The 13,364-nt window shown below is 35.5% G+C and overlaps 1 pseudogene; it reads left to right on the top strand.

Moving 5' to 3' along the window:
• The first annotated feature begins 9,131 nt into the window (after positions 1-9,131).
• Positions 9,132-12,573, top strand: LOC139362643 (putative zinc finger protein 727; annotated as a pseudogene).
• The last annotated feature ends 791 nt before the right edge of the window (positions 12,574-13,364 follow it).

The raw sequence follows: 13,364 nt of genomic DNA, 5'->3' as shown, positions 1-13,364 counted from the left end.
CGCTTTAACATAGGGGAATTTTTTGTCCCGTTCTTGTGAATTTTCCAAGCACTGTACTTTCCCTTCAGTAATGTGCTTTGTTGTTGTTGCTGTTTTTTTGTTTTTTTTTTCTTTGAGTTTACAGTGTTAATGAAAGTCTTTTTCATGGCTTAAAAGAAAATGTGTCATTTGACTGCTTTTCCATTGCTTGGGAGAAACAGCAATATCAGTATTTTTGAGAAACTCTATATTAAACCATTTTTTAAGTTCTCTTTTTGGATAATGTCTAAATATATAAGTTTTGGGATAATTGCAGTTTGGATCAGAAATCCCAGGAACACCACAAAAAGATGTATGCTTGCTGGTTTATAATTTTCTATTCTCTGGAGGCTTCAAATGTGATTTTATGGAAATTTATACTCAGTAATTATATCAAAACAGTAAGCATCTCCCTAAATGAAACAACTCTAAAATTGTGTTACTTCAAATATTATTCTTTTCATATAAGCAAATATTGGTAAATGTGGCCAAAGTCCTTAACTGTAATATAGTTCAGTGTATCTACTTCATACATTTATTAAATATACTATGTCACTGGGGAGCTTGAAACATTGCTGAGTACGTATTAAACTCTCAATTTTAACTTTATTTTAAATAATATCATTTTGTGATTTTATTTAGTATAAAGCTTACTGTGACTCATTCATATGTGTATATATTTATAAACACATTTATGTATGCATATGACACATGTATATAATCTCAGTAACAAATTTTTTTCACAAATAATCGAATACCTATATATTGTATACAGTGTATTGATTTTATATCTGTATACATAATGAAATGATTAATACAATCAAATTAGTGAACAAACACATTTATGACCTTACATGCTTACCTTTTTGTAGTGAGAACAATTAAGATCTCTCAGCAAATTTTCAGCATACCTAACAGTATTACTTTCTATAGTCATAAAGCTGTACATTAGGCTACCATAACTTATTTGTCTTTAACTGAACATTTGTACCATTTGAACAACATGTCCCACTTTCCCCACCTCCAGGGCCTAGCACTCACCTCTGTACTCTCTTCTAGGAGTCCAACCTTATATTCTCCATAGAAGTGAGATTATACTTTGTGTTTCTTTCATGTTTCACTTAGCATAATGTTATCTAGGTCCATCCATGTTGTGGAAATGGCAGGGTTTTATTACTTTTTATGGCTGAATAATATTCTGTTTTGTATATATACCATGTTTTCTTTGTGCAGTCAGTTTCCACAAACACTTTAGATTGCTTTCCTATCTTGACAATTGCAAAAAATGCTTTGATGAACACGGAGCTGCTGGTATTTCTTTGAGATAGTAAATTTATTGTATATGCAGACATGAGATAGCTAAATTGTACAGTAGTACTATTTAAAAAATTTTTAAAGAACCTTCATACTGGTTTTCATAATGTCTCTAAAAAATTACACATCACCATGAAGGTAAAGCATTTCTTTTCTTTAATATATTCTTGTCAACACTTGTTATAAATCTTCTTTTTGATATTAGCAATCCTGACAGATATAAAGTAGTATCTTACCATGAATTTAATTTGCATCTGCCAGATTGGTGACATTGAGCACCTTTCTATATACCTGTTGCCCCATTAAATGTTTTCATGAATAAACATTTAGTCTTTGGCTTATCTTTTACATCTTGTTATTATTATTATTATTATTATAGTTGTTACCTTTTATTTGTATGAGTTTCTTATATATTTTTGATTCTAACCACTTATCAGGTATGGTTTTCTTATTCTATTTTTTTTTTTTGGTTGTGCAGAAGTGTTTCAGTTTGATGCAGCTTAATTTGTCTGTATTTGCTTTTATTGCTGTGCTTTTGCTGTCGTATCCCAAAACTTATTTTGAAGACCAATATTAAGGTTTTTTAATATGTTTTCTTTTAAGATTATTAAGAATTTTGTCATACATTAGAGTCCTTATTTTATATTTAGTTAATTTTTAAATACAGTGTAAGAAAAATGGTCTAATTTTATTCTTTTACTTGTGGGTATTCCCTTTTCCCAGCCCTAATCATGGAAGAGACTGTACTTTCTGCATAGTGTATTCTCAGTGCCTCAGTGTCAAAGATTGGTTGATCTTACAAGGATGGATTTGTTTCTGGGCTCTCCATTTTGCTCCACTGATATCAATGTGCATTTTTATGCACAGATCATGCTGTTTTTATTACAATAGTCTTCAAATGTAGTTTAAAATCAGAAAGTATAATGTCCCTAGCTTTGTTTTTAATTCTCAGAACTGCTTTGGCTACTCAAAGTTTCTTGTAATTCCATATAAATTTTAAGATTGCATTTTCTATTACTTTGAAAAATTTTACTAAAATTTTAATAAGGGATTTATTGAATCTAAATTTTCCAATTTTATAGACTTATTTCAGCAGATAAAAATCTTATCTTGGGTCAATTAGCTGATAGAATCTTTTTGGGTATGCAGTGCAGAGGGGTTATACGTGGGTCACATGGCTACTTCTTGTTCTGTTGTGGAGTTTGCCTTTTGTGGGTTTGTTACCAGGAGCCTGGGTAGTTGTTAATCATGTGTTATTTCTTGGCAGACTGAATTGTGTTTAGGGCTTTGATCTGTAGGGCTAGCTCTAGGGCAATGTTGTGCTTTAGGGTTGGTATGTGGTGGGCCTGATGTGTGTTTCTTACTGAGTATGTGGCAGGATTTCCCCAGGTCACTCTCTGTGTACTTAGGTTGGCAGAACTGGCCACAAACTGTGACTATCCATGCTGAAACTGAGTCACTGAACTGTTTCAGAGAGCACAGTAAAGGCCAAGGTCTGCAGACCTACCGCTGTAACCACAAATAGGCATCTTTCTCTGGGACCCTGGATGTGCAGAACCATTCCTAGACTATGGGTGGAAGGAACTGGAGATGGTTATGGAGTCACGGCAGAGTTTTAACTGGGGTCAAAATAGGTGACCCATTTCTTAGTCTGCAGCCAAGACCAAGGGTTTTCACGTTTGCCACCTGAATGAGGTCCTGCCTTTTCGAAATGACTCCAATCAATCTTTAGCCCTAGCAGGTTTTAAAACCCTCTCCCTGAAAAACAAAATTATTATGATGGTCTCTTCTTTGAGAAGGGGTCTCACCATATCACCCAGGCTGGTCTCAAACTCCTGGCCTAAAATGATGCTGCTTCTGCCTTAGCCTACAAAGTTGTTAGGATTACAGGTGTGAACCACCATGGCTGTCAACATAATGGACTCCGTGTAGTATTTCTTATAAGACTCTTCTAAGGGTAATGAACACCCTTACCTTTTGTTCATATTAGAAAGTCTTTATTTTTTTCTTATTGTTAAAGTAAATTTCTCCCAGATTAAGTATCCTTGGTTGGTAGCATTTTTTTTTCATCACCTTGAAATTTGGGAAGTTCTTAGTCCCTTTTTTCTTCAAATAACCTCTCTACCTACGACTTTTCCCTTGCATTCTTCTTCAAAGAATCCTTTCATGAATATATTGGTCTCCTTAATGATATCTAATAAGTTACATATTCCATGTTGATGTTTTTCAATTTTTTTTGTTTTTGTTTTTCATGACTCAATATTTATAAATAACATGTCTTTAGTTTTCTGATTTTCGTTTTCTGGTCAATTATTCTGTTGTGACTCTACACAGTTTTTCAACAATTATTTCTCTGTTCCACAATTTCTTCTGGGTTCTTTTGTTTTTGTTCTTATTGAGCATACTTAGTATCATTATTTTGACATCTTTGTCGATAATGCAAAGATCTTCTTTTCTTAAGGATTGAGTTTTGGAAATTTATTTCTTCAAATGGGGTATATTTTCTTTTTTTATGTCATGTGATCCTTTTATGAAATTTGGAAACTTGAAAACAGCCATCTAATCTAATATTTAAAGACTTGCTTAAAGACTGGCTACAGCAGTGAGCCAGGCTTGACAAACATGTTCTCATTTGTGTCTTTGGACTTTTGTGTGTAATTTCTAAGTTAAGGAGATTTTTTTTCTTGTTTTCTTTTCAGATCCTATAATTTTTTGCTTCCCTGGTTGACTGTGGCATTGCAGTTCCTCTACTATTGCAACAAGCATTCATCTTTCATCTAGTACATGCAAGCTATAATTCTCATTACTCCAGCATTTTCATATTAAGGGAGATTAGACCATCTCCTATAATTTCAGAACTTTAAACAGACCCACTGTTCTAGATCTCTCCTGAGGGTAATACTGGGAGTTGATTGTGCTTTACTTAGCCCAGTTGCTGTTGAGGGAAAGAAAGGTTGTGCTGGAAAGTCTTTAAGCTAGACCTGGTTACCTTCTGCAGCATAGAAAATATTACTGGAATTTGAGAAGAGTGGAGAGAATAGCCATACACTCAGATAGGTATGAATGATTTAGCAGATAACATATGTGAAATGTCCAAAGGTTAAGGAGAAAACAAGAGTTTAAAATGTGGATTGGGAAGCTGTTCTCCAATGGAATTGATTCTTGAAAAGCCTCTTACTGTCACAGAAGAAAATCGTTTGATGTATGCTTATTAGGCTTTTGAATTCTCTTAAGTCTTCAGTTCATTTAATAATCTGCTGGTGCATTCACAGTGAGAGACAAACTCCTCTTTTTATGTTGTGAGGTTCTAAATGATCTAACTGCTCTTCTGTTTCTTTGAGGGATCTGGAAAATTTGTGCAAATTTTTGGAGACCACTATGTTAAGCTGTTTTTAAAAATCTGTTTGTGCCTTATGTTAGACATCTGTGAGAGAAGTAGGAAGACATTGAGATTTGGTCAAGAGATTTGAGAGAGGCTAGGGACAGATGTCATATGTTTTCTGCTTTATAATTTCCAGTCAATTCATTATACAGAAAATGAAAGTGAGAACTTTTATCAGAGCCTAAAGCATCTGATTAAGTATAAGAAAATCTAAACACCTATTTCACTTTGAAAGTATCTTTTTTAAAGCAGGAACTAAGTTTAGAAATTTAAATGCTATATGGCAAATACCTCTACTGTGGAATAGTTGATTTTATCTACCCAGCTCACAGAATTCCTAAAAACACTAATACCATAGGTTACTTAGAACACTGTCCAGCATATAATTTCCAAATTGTTACCTATTAATAACTATTATTTTTTAAATTTTATCTTTACTATGAAGATTCCTAGGGCTGTGTCCTATATATGTATTTTTTCTTTCTGGTTTGCTGTATACCAACTATGCCTGTAATTTCACAAGTTCTGAGCTAATGTGCTTAAATGTATGTTATATGAAAAGTGAATTAGATAATTAATAGGCACACCACATATATTAAAATCTTTTTTATATGTTTATGTTTACTACATACAAAAAGTTATCAGTATTTTCATCAACTTTTCTCAAACTTTGTCTACATAATTGTATAAACTTATTTCTAATTGTTCATTTTATTTTATATCATATTGTACTATATTTATGTTGTTTATATTATTTAGTAATGTAATGCTTTGCTTTGCTTCCAAAGGTCACCTTATTGCCTTTACATTTTGTGCTAAAATAGCAGCTATATATTAATGACATGATAGATATGTCCAGTGTTAAGAGCCTATTTCTTCATATTTTCTCATCAAAGTTTTTTATGAATGATTGTAATGCATTTTCTTTAAAATGTTATTGCTTTCACTATGTACTAGTGATTCAAACTTTATTGTCTTCAATAGCAATGACATGAAATCAATCTAGTTGCCCATCAGTGGTGGATTGGGTAAATATGTGGTACCTATATGCTGTGAAATACTACACAGTCAAAAAAAGTTATGTTCTTTGTTGTAACATTCATGCAGCCGAAAGCCATTATCTGAAGTAAATTAATGCAAAAATAGAAAGCCAAATACGGCATGTTCTTACTTATAAGAGAGCTAAATATTGGGTATACATGGATATAAAGATGGAAACAATAGATGCTGGGGACCACTAGAGGAGGAAGAGAGTAAAGAGACAAGACCTGAAAAGCTACCTATTGGGTACTGTGCTATCTACCTGAGTAGTAGCAGCAATATCCCAAAACTTAGCAGTGCATAATATACCAATATGAATCAGTCATCCATATATTGCCAATATAATTATTTCTGTGTTTATTTGCCTGTGTAAAACATTGCCCCCATTTTATGACTTGTGTATTTGCTTTTTGTTGCTGTTATTGTTATTAGTCAATGATTGTTTTGTTGTTAATTGTGAAAAATACAAGGGCCAGGCGTGGTGGCTCACACCTGTAATTGCTGCACTCTGGTAGGTCAAGGAGGGTGGATCACCCGAGGTCAGAAGTTCAAGACCAGCCTGGCCAACATGGTGAAACCCTATCTCTAGTAAAAATACAAAATTAGCCAAGTGTGGTGGTACGTGCCTGTAATCCCAGCTACTCCGGAGGCTGAGGCAGGAGAATCGCCTGGACCCGGGAGGCAGAGGTTGCAGTTAGCCGAGATTGTGCCACTGCACTCCAGCCTAGGCATCAAAAGTGAAACTCCATCTTAAAAAAAAAAAATATATATATATATATATATATATAGAGAGAGAGAGAGAGAGAGAGAGAGAGAAAGAGAGAGAGAGAAAGCACATTTATAATCTTTAATGTTTTCAATTATGTAGTTCAGCTTTGTTAAGTATATTGACTTTGTTAGCAACATATCTTTAGAGCATTTTTGTTTTTATAGAAGAAATATGCTATACTCATGAATCCACTACTGATTTTTCCCATTGTCTGGACCTTTACAAACGTCATTCTATTTTCTATTTTTAAGAATGTAACTATTTTAGATATTCCATGTAAGTAGATTCATACAGTATTTGTGTGTGTGTGTGTGTGTGTCTGGCTTATTAAATTTAGCATGATGTCTTCAAAATTTGTCTTTATAATAGATATTAGAAGATTTCTTGCTTTTTAAAAAGCTAATTAATATTCTTTTTTTTTGTATTTTAAATTATATTTATCCATTTGGTAAGGAAAGTTTAAACTAATTTTACCTATTGGCTTTTGTGAATAATGCTTCAGTGTGGTGTGCAAATAACTCACTTGACCGTATATTCCAGAGTTTATGTCTGTGCTGCATTTTGTTTCATTACTTTGGTGTTCTACCTTTATACCAATTGGTGTTCTACCTTTATACCAATACCAAAGTGCTTTGATTACTATAGGTTAGTTTTGTGTTTGAAAATTATTAAGTGTAATGCTTCCAATATTTGTCTTCTATTTAAAGATTGTCAGGCTTTTCATAGTCCCTTGAGATCTTGTGTAATTTTGTGAGGTTTTTTTTTTTCTATTTTTGGAAAAGTAAAATTTAGAATTGAAAAGGGGTGTGTTGAATGTGTGGGTCACTTTAAGCGGCATGGACATCTTCCCAATATTATGTCTTCCAACCCTTGAAAAAGAGCATGCTCAGAAGTGTGTTGCTGGCTGGGTGTGGTGGCTCACGCCTTTAATCCCAGCACTTTGGGAGGCCAAGGTGGGCAGATCATGAAGTCAGGAGATTGAGACCATCCTGGCCAACCTGGTGAAACCCTGTCTTTACTAAAATACAAAAAAATTAGCTGGGCATGGGAGTGTACGTCTGTAGTCCCAGCTACTTGGGAGGCTGGGGCAGGGGAATCGCTTGAACCTGGGAAGTGGAGGTTGCAGTGAGCCGAGATCATGCCACTGCACCTCCAGCCTGGTGGCAGAGTGAGACTCCATCTCAAAACAAAAAAATAAAAGCAAAAGAGTGTGTGTTTTAATTTTTATATATTTTTAAATGTTTCAGCATTTCTTCTGTTACTTCTAGTTTCATTCCACTTAGGCCATAAATAACTGTAAAATTTCAATTAAAAAATTGTTAAGACTACTTTTGTGGTGTCACAGGTGGTCTATCTAGGAAAATGTTTCATGAGTAATTGAAAAGAATGTGTATTTTGCTGTCTGTACATTTGTTAGGTGTAATTATTTTGTAGTGCATTCAAGTTTTTTGTTCCTTTATTGATATTCTGTCTTTATTATTTATTCCTGAAAGTGAGGTATTGATGTATCCTTCCATTATTATATTGCTGTCTAATTTTGCTTAAATTCCGTTAATGTTTGCTCTATGTGTCTGTGAAAACTGTCAGATATATTTATAGATTCTGAGTGAATGAACCCTCCTGCTATAATTGAATGTCCTACTTTCTCTCTTGTGACTTTTGACTTCAATTATATGAAATATGAGAGTTTTCGAGTTAATAAATTGTTACCTCTTCTCCTCTCATTTGGTTAACACTTGCATGGAATGTGTTTTTCATCCAGACATTTTCAGTCTATTTTTTTTGTTAGCTCTGAAGTGAGTGTCTTGAAGACATGACATAATTAGGTCTTGATATAGATCATAATATGGTTAGATTTTTTTTTTTTCCTTTTGAAGGACACTTTTGCTGGATATAGCATTCTTGCTTAGAATTTTTTTGTTGTAATCTTAGGTTCTAATTTGTATAATAAAAAGCCACATGTCAAGATCTTTATTAAGTGGCTTTTGTCTGGGGGAATATGATACCAGTTTTTTTGGCTGGAGATTCTTGGAGTCTGTCAAGCTGGTACTAGGGATATTTTCTCTGGGAATGTGTTTTTAGTTAAAAAAGATTTCCCTTTTTTTTTTTTTTTTTTTTTTTTCAGTCAGAGTTTCAGTCTTGTTGCCCAGGCTGGAGTGCAATGGCGTGATCTTGGCTAACTGCAACCCACACCTCCTGAGTTAAAGTGATTCTCCTGCCTCAGCCTTCTGAGTAGCTGGGATTACAGGTGCCTGCCACCACACTCAGCTAATTTTTGTATTTTTAGTAGAGATGGGTTTCACCATGTTGACCTGGCTGGTCTTGAATTTCTGACCTCAGGTGGTCTGCCCGCCTCAGCCTCCCAAAGTGCTGGGATTACAGGCATGAGCCACTGCTCCTGGCCATTCCTCATGTTTCTTATTGAGATCCTGTAGTCACTTGCTATATCCATTGTCTGTCTGTGATACTGAAGTCTTTCCTCTCTTGTAACAGTCATTTACCTTTGGTCTCCGCTGTCCGAAACTGTCAAAGTATACCACCTTTCCTTTCAACACTGTCATGGAATACAGAAATTAGTCTTTGGTAAAGTCTCAAAAAGCCAGAAGCATGGACATAGGTATCACTATTTTATTTAGTTTTGGAGGGGGAAGACAGGAGTTGGGAGTGTATATTTAAGGTCATCATGGGATGAAGAATGGCTGTGGTGGGTAAATATGAAATACTTTTATTACACTTCTGTGTGGTTCTTTGCATTTTGCTCACTTGGGGTGCTTCTTAGACTTCTCACAAAGGCACTTTGGTCAGTATATTTCTGTTAAGTTTATATGTCTATAAAGGAATTAACAGCCTGTGATATTTTATTGTGCCACCTTGTTAATGTGCTTTGTGTAGTTCTATATTTGGAAAGTGTATTCACCTGAGTGTAATGAGGGAGAAATTTTGTTCTTTTTTTTTTTTCAACTGGCTCTTTTCATTTTCTACCTCATTTCAGAGGTATTGCCTGAGCATGACATAAAAGATTCATTTCAAAAGGTGATTCTTAGAAAGCATGGAAGCTGTGACCTTAATACTTTATATTTAAAGAAAGACTACCAAAGTGTGGGTAGTTGCAAGGGGCAGAAAAGCAGTTACAATGGCGTTGATTGATGTTTGTCAACTACCCATAGCAAAACCTGTCAATGTAATAAATGTTGCAAAGCTTTGGAGTTGTGCTCAATCTTCACTGAACATAAGAAAATTTTTAGCAGAGAGAAATGTTAGAAATGTGAAGAATGTGGCAAAGACTGTAGGTTGTCAGATTTTACCATACGGAAGATAATCCATACTGCAGAGAGATGCTATAAATGTGAAGAATGTGCTAAAGTTTTTAAAAAGTTCTCAAACCTTACTAAACATAATAGAGTTCATACTGAAGAGAAACCCTACAAATGTGAAGAATGTGGCAAAACCTTTATCTGCTCCTTAACCCTTATTAAACACAAGAGAATTCATACTGGAGACAGAACCTACAAATGTGAATAATGTCACAAAGCCTACAGGTGGTTCTCACACCTTGCTAAACATAAGATAATTCATACTGGAGAGAAACCCTACAAATGTAATGAATGTGGAAAAGCTTTTATGTGGATCTCAGCCATTAGTTGACATAAGAAAATTCATACTGGAGAGAAACCCTGCACCTGTGAAGGATGTGGCAAAACCTTTACATGCTTCTTAGACCTTACTAAACATAAGAGAATTCACACTGGAGAGAAACCCTACAAATGTAATGAATGTGGAAACACTTTTACATGTATCTCGGCCCTTAGTCAACATAAGAGAATTCATAGCAGAGAGAAACCCTACAACTGTGAAGAATGTGGTAAAGCCTTTATGCGCTCCTCAACTCTTAATAGCCACAAGAGAATTCATACGGAATACAGACCCTACAAATGTGAGGAATGTAACAAAGCCTACAGGTGATTCTTACACCTTGCTAAACATAAGATCATTCATACTGGAAAGAAACCCTACAAATGTAATGAATGTGGAAAAGCTTTTACATGGCTCACTTCCCTTAGTCAACATAAGAGAATTCATACTGGAGAGAAACCCTACAAATGTAATGAATGTGGAAAGGCTTTTACGCGTATCTAGGCCTTTAGTCATCATAAGAGAATTCATACTGGAGAGAAACCCTACATCTGTGAAGAATGTGGCAAAGCCTTTACCCGTTCCTCAACCCTTAATAGCCACAAGAGAATTCATATGGAAGAGAGATCCTATAAATGTGAAGAATGTAACAAAGCCTACAGGTGGTTCTCACACCTTGCTCGACATAAGAGAATTCATACTGGAGAGAAACCCTACAAATGTAATGAATGTGGAAAAGCTTTTACATCGATCTTCTCCCTTAGTCAACATAAGAGAATTCATATTGGAGAGAAACCCTACAAATGTAATGAATGTGGAAAGGCTTTTATGTGTATCTTGGCCCTTAGTCAACATAAGAGAATTCATACTGGAGAGAAACCCTACATCTGTAAAGAATGTGGCAAAGCCTTTACCTGCTCCTCAACCCTTACTAACCACAAGAGAATTCATATGGAAGAGAGACCTTACAAATGTGAAGAATGTGGCAAAACCTTTAAGAGCTTCTCAGTCCTTACTAATCATAAGAGAATTCACACTGGAGAGAAATCCTACAAATGAGAAGAATGTGGCAAAGCATCGAGCTCGTTCTCACACTTCATTAGACATAAGAGAATTCATACTAGAGAGAAGCTCCACAGTGTTAAAAATGTGGAGAAGGCTTTAACAAGTCATCATAGTGTGTTCAACATCAGAGGCTTAATGCTGAGCAAATGCAGTATAAATGTAATGACTGTTGAAGAACATTCAACATCTTGGAGGGTCTCTAAGAACTTGCTTTATAATCTGGGTGCTTTTGTGTTGGGTGCATATATACCCCTTTACTATTATGTAATGCCCTTCTTTGTCTTTTTTTTTTTTTTTTTTTTTTAAATCTGTGTAGACTTAAAGTTTCTTTTTCCAGAAACTAGGATTGGAATCCCTGCTCTTTTTCTGTTTTCTATTTGCTTGGTAGATTTTTCTTTTTCCCTTTCTTTTGAGCTTATTTGAGAAGGGTGTCTTGATTACAGCATACCGTTAGATCTTGATTCTTTATTCAGCTTGCTACTCTGTTTTTTAATTGGGGCGTTTAGCCCATTTTCATTTAGGGTTAGTATTCATATTGCGTGGATTTGATTCTGTCAGTATGATCTTGGCTGGCTATTTTGCACATTTTTTTTATGTGGTGGCTTTATCGTGTCAGCAGTTTGTGTACTTTAGTATGTTTTTGTAGTGACTAGTAATAGTCTTTCTTATTTAGTGCTTTCTTCAGAAGCTCTTGTAAGTCAGGTCTTGTGGTAACAGATTTCCTCAGCTGTTGGTTACCTGAATATGATCATATTTATTTTTTCATTCTGAAGGTTACTTTGGCTAGATATGAACTTCTGAGTTAGAATTCTTTTTTAAGAATACTGAATATTGGCCCTTAATCTCTTCTGACTTGTAGGATTTTGGCTGAAAGGTTCATTGTTGTCTGATGGGCGTCTTTTTAGTGGTGACCTGGCCTTTCTCTCTAGCTGCCTTTAACATATTTTTTCTTTGATTTTCATCTTGGAGAATCTCATGAGTATGTATCTTGGGGATGACCACCTTGTGGGGTATCTCACTGGGGTTCTCCACATTTTCTGCCTTTGAATGTTGGCCTCTGTGTCTAGGTTAGGGAAGTTCTCATGGATGTTATCCTGAAATAGTATTTCAAGTTGTTTTCATACTCCCTATTGCTTTCAGGCACTCTCTTTAATCATAGATTTAGTTTCTTCACATAATCCCATATTTCTTAGAGGTTTTGTTCATTCTGCTTTATGCTTTCTTCACTATTCTTGTCTGTCTTATTTCAGAAAGCCAGTCTTGAGGCTCTGAGATTCTTCCCTCTGCCTGGCGTATTCTTCTATTAATACTTGTGATTACATTATGAAGATTTTGTATTGTGTTTTGCAGCTCTATTACTTTGGCCATATTTTTCTCTAGACTGGTTTTTTTTTCCATCAGTTCCTGCAATTTTGTCTTTCATTGCATTGGGTTGCAACTTACTTTTGTAGCTCAATGAAGTTTGTTTCTATCCATATTCTGAGTTTTGCTTCTGTCATCTTAGGCCATGCTGGAAATGTAATTTGGTCATTTGGATGAAAGAAGTCACTCTGGTTTTTTGTGTTTTCAACATTTTTGCACTGATTTTCTCTCATCTCTGTGGGGATATCTTTGAAGTTGCTGAACCTTGAATGGGGTTTTGGTTTTCTGGATCCTATTTGATGGTCTTGAGTATTTGATTGTGGTAAAAGGTGGATTCAGCCAACAAGCTTTGTTACTGGGAGTTGTTTTTTTGGTGGAGAGGAGGCAATGCTCAGCTCACAACTCAGAGTCTGTATGCTCTAACTCTGGGGGACTTGTATTGAGCCTCAGCTGTGTTCTGTGGCTCCTTGTGATTTGGAATCTGCCACTCTCTGGAACTAAGATGCCACAGCTGTAGCAGAGTGCTGGTGGATATGGGGTTTCTGCCTGTCTTTTTGGGTATTTACCTCAGTGACAGGAGCAAAGCAGCGGGGAGGGGAGTCGGGGTTACCTGCGAGAGAGACTGTGTGTGCTGTTGCACTAAGGGTGATGTTGGCTTGGGGCAGGATGCTGGCCAGTGAAGGTTTTGATGCCTCCTCTGTGTCCCCCAAGAAGCAGTGATTGTTCAGAGTGTGGGAAGATACCCTGTTCTCCACACAGTGTTACCACAAAGGCCAGAGT

The sequence above is a fragment of the Macaca nemestrina genome, chromosome 4 (genome assembly GCF_043159975.1).
Source record: "Macaca nemestrina isolate mMacNem1 chromosome 4, mMacNem.hap1, whole genome shotgun sequence".
Classification (NCBI taxonomy): Eukaryota; Metazoa; Chordata; class Mammalia; order Primates; family Cercopithecidae; genus Macaca; species Macaca nemestrina.
The sequence above is the reverse complement of the archived record's forward strand: the minus strand, read 5'-3'. Positions and strand labels throughout refer to the sequence as shown.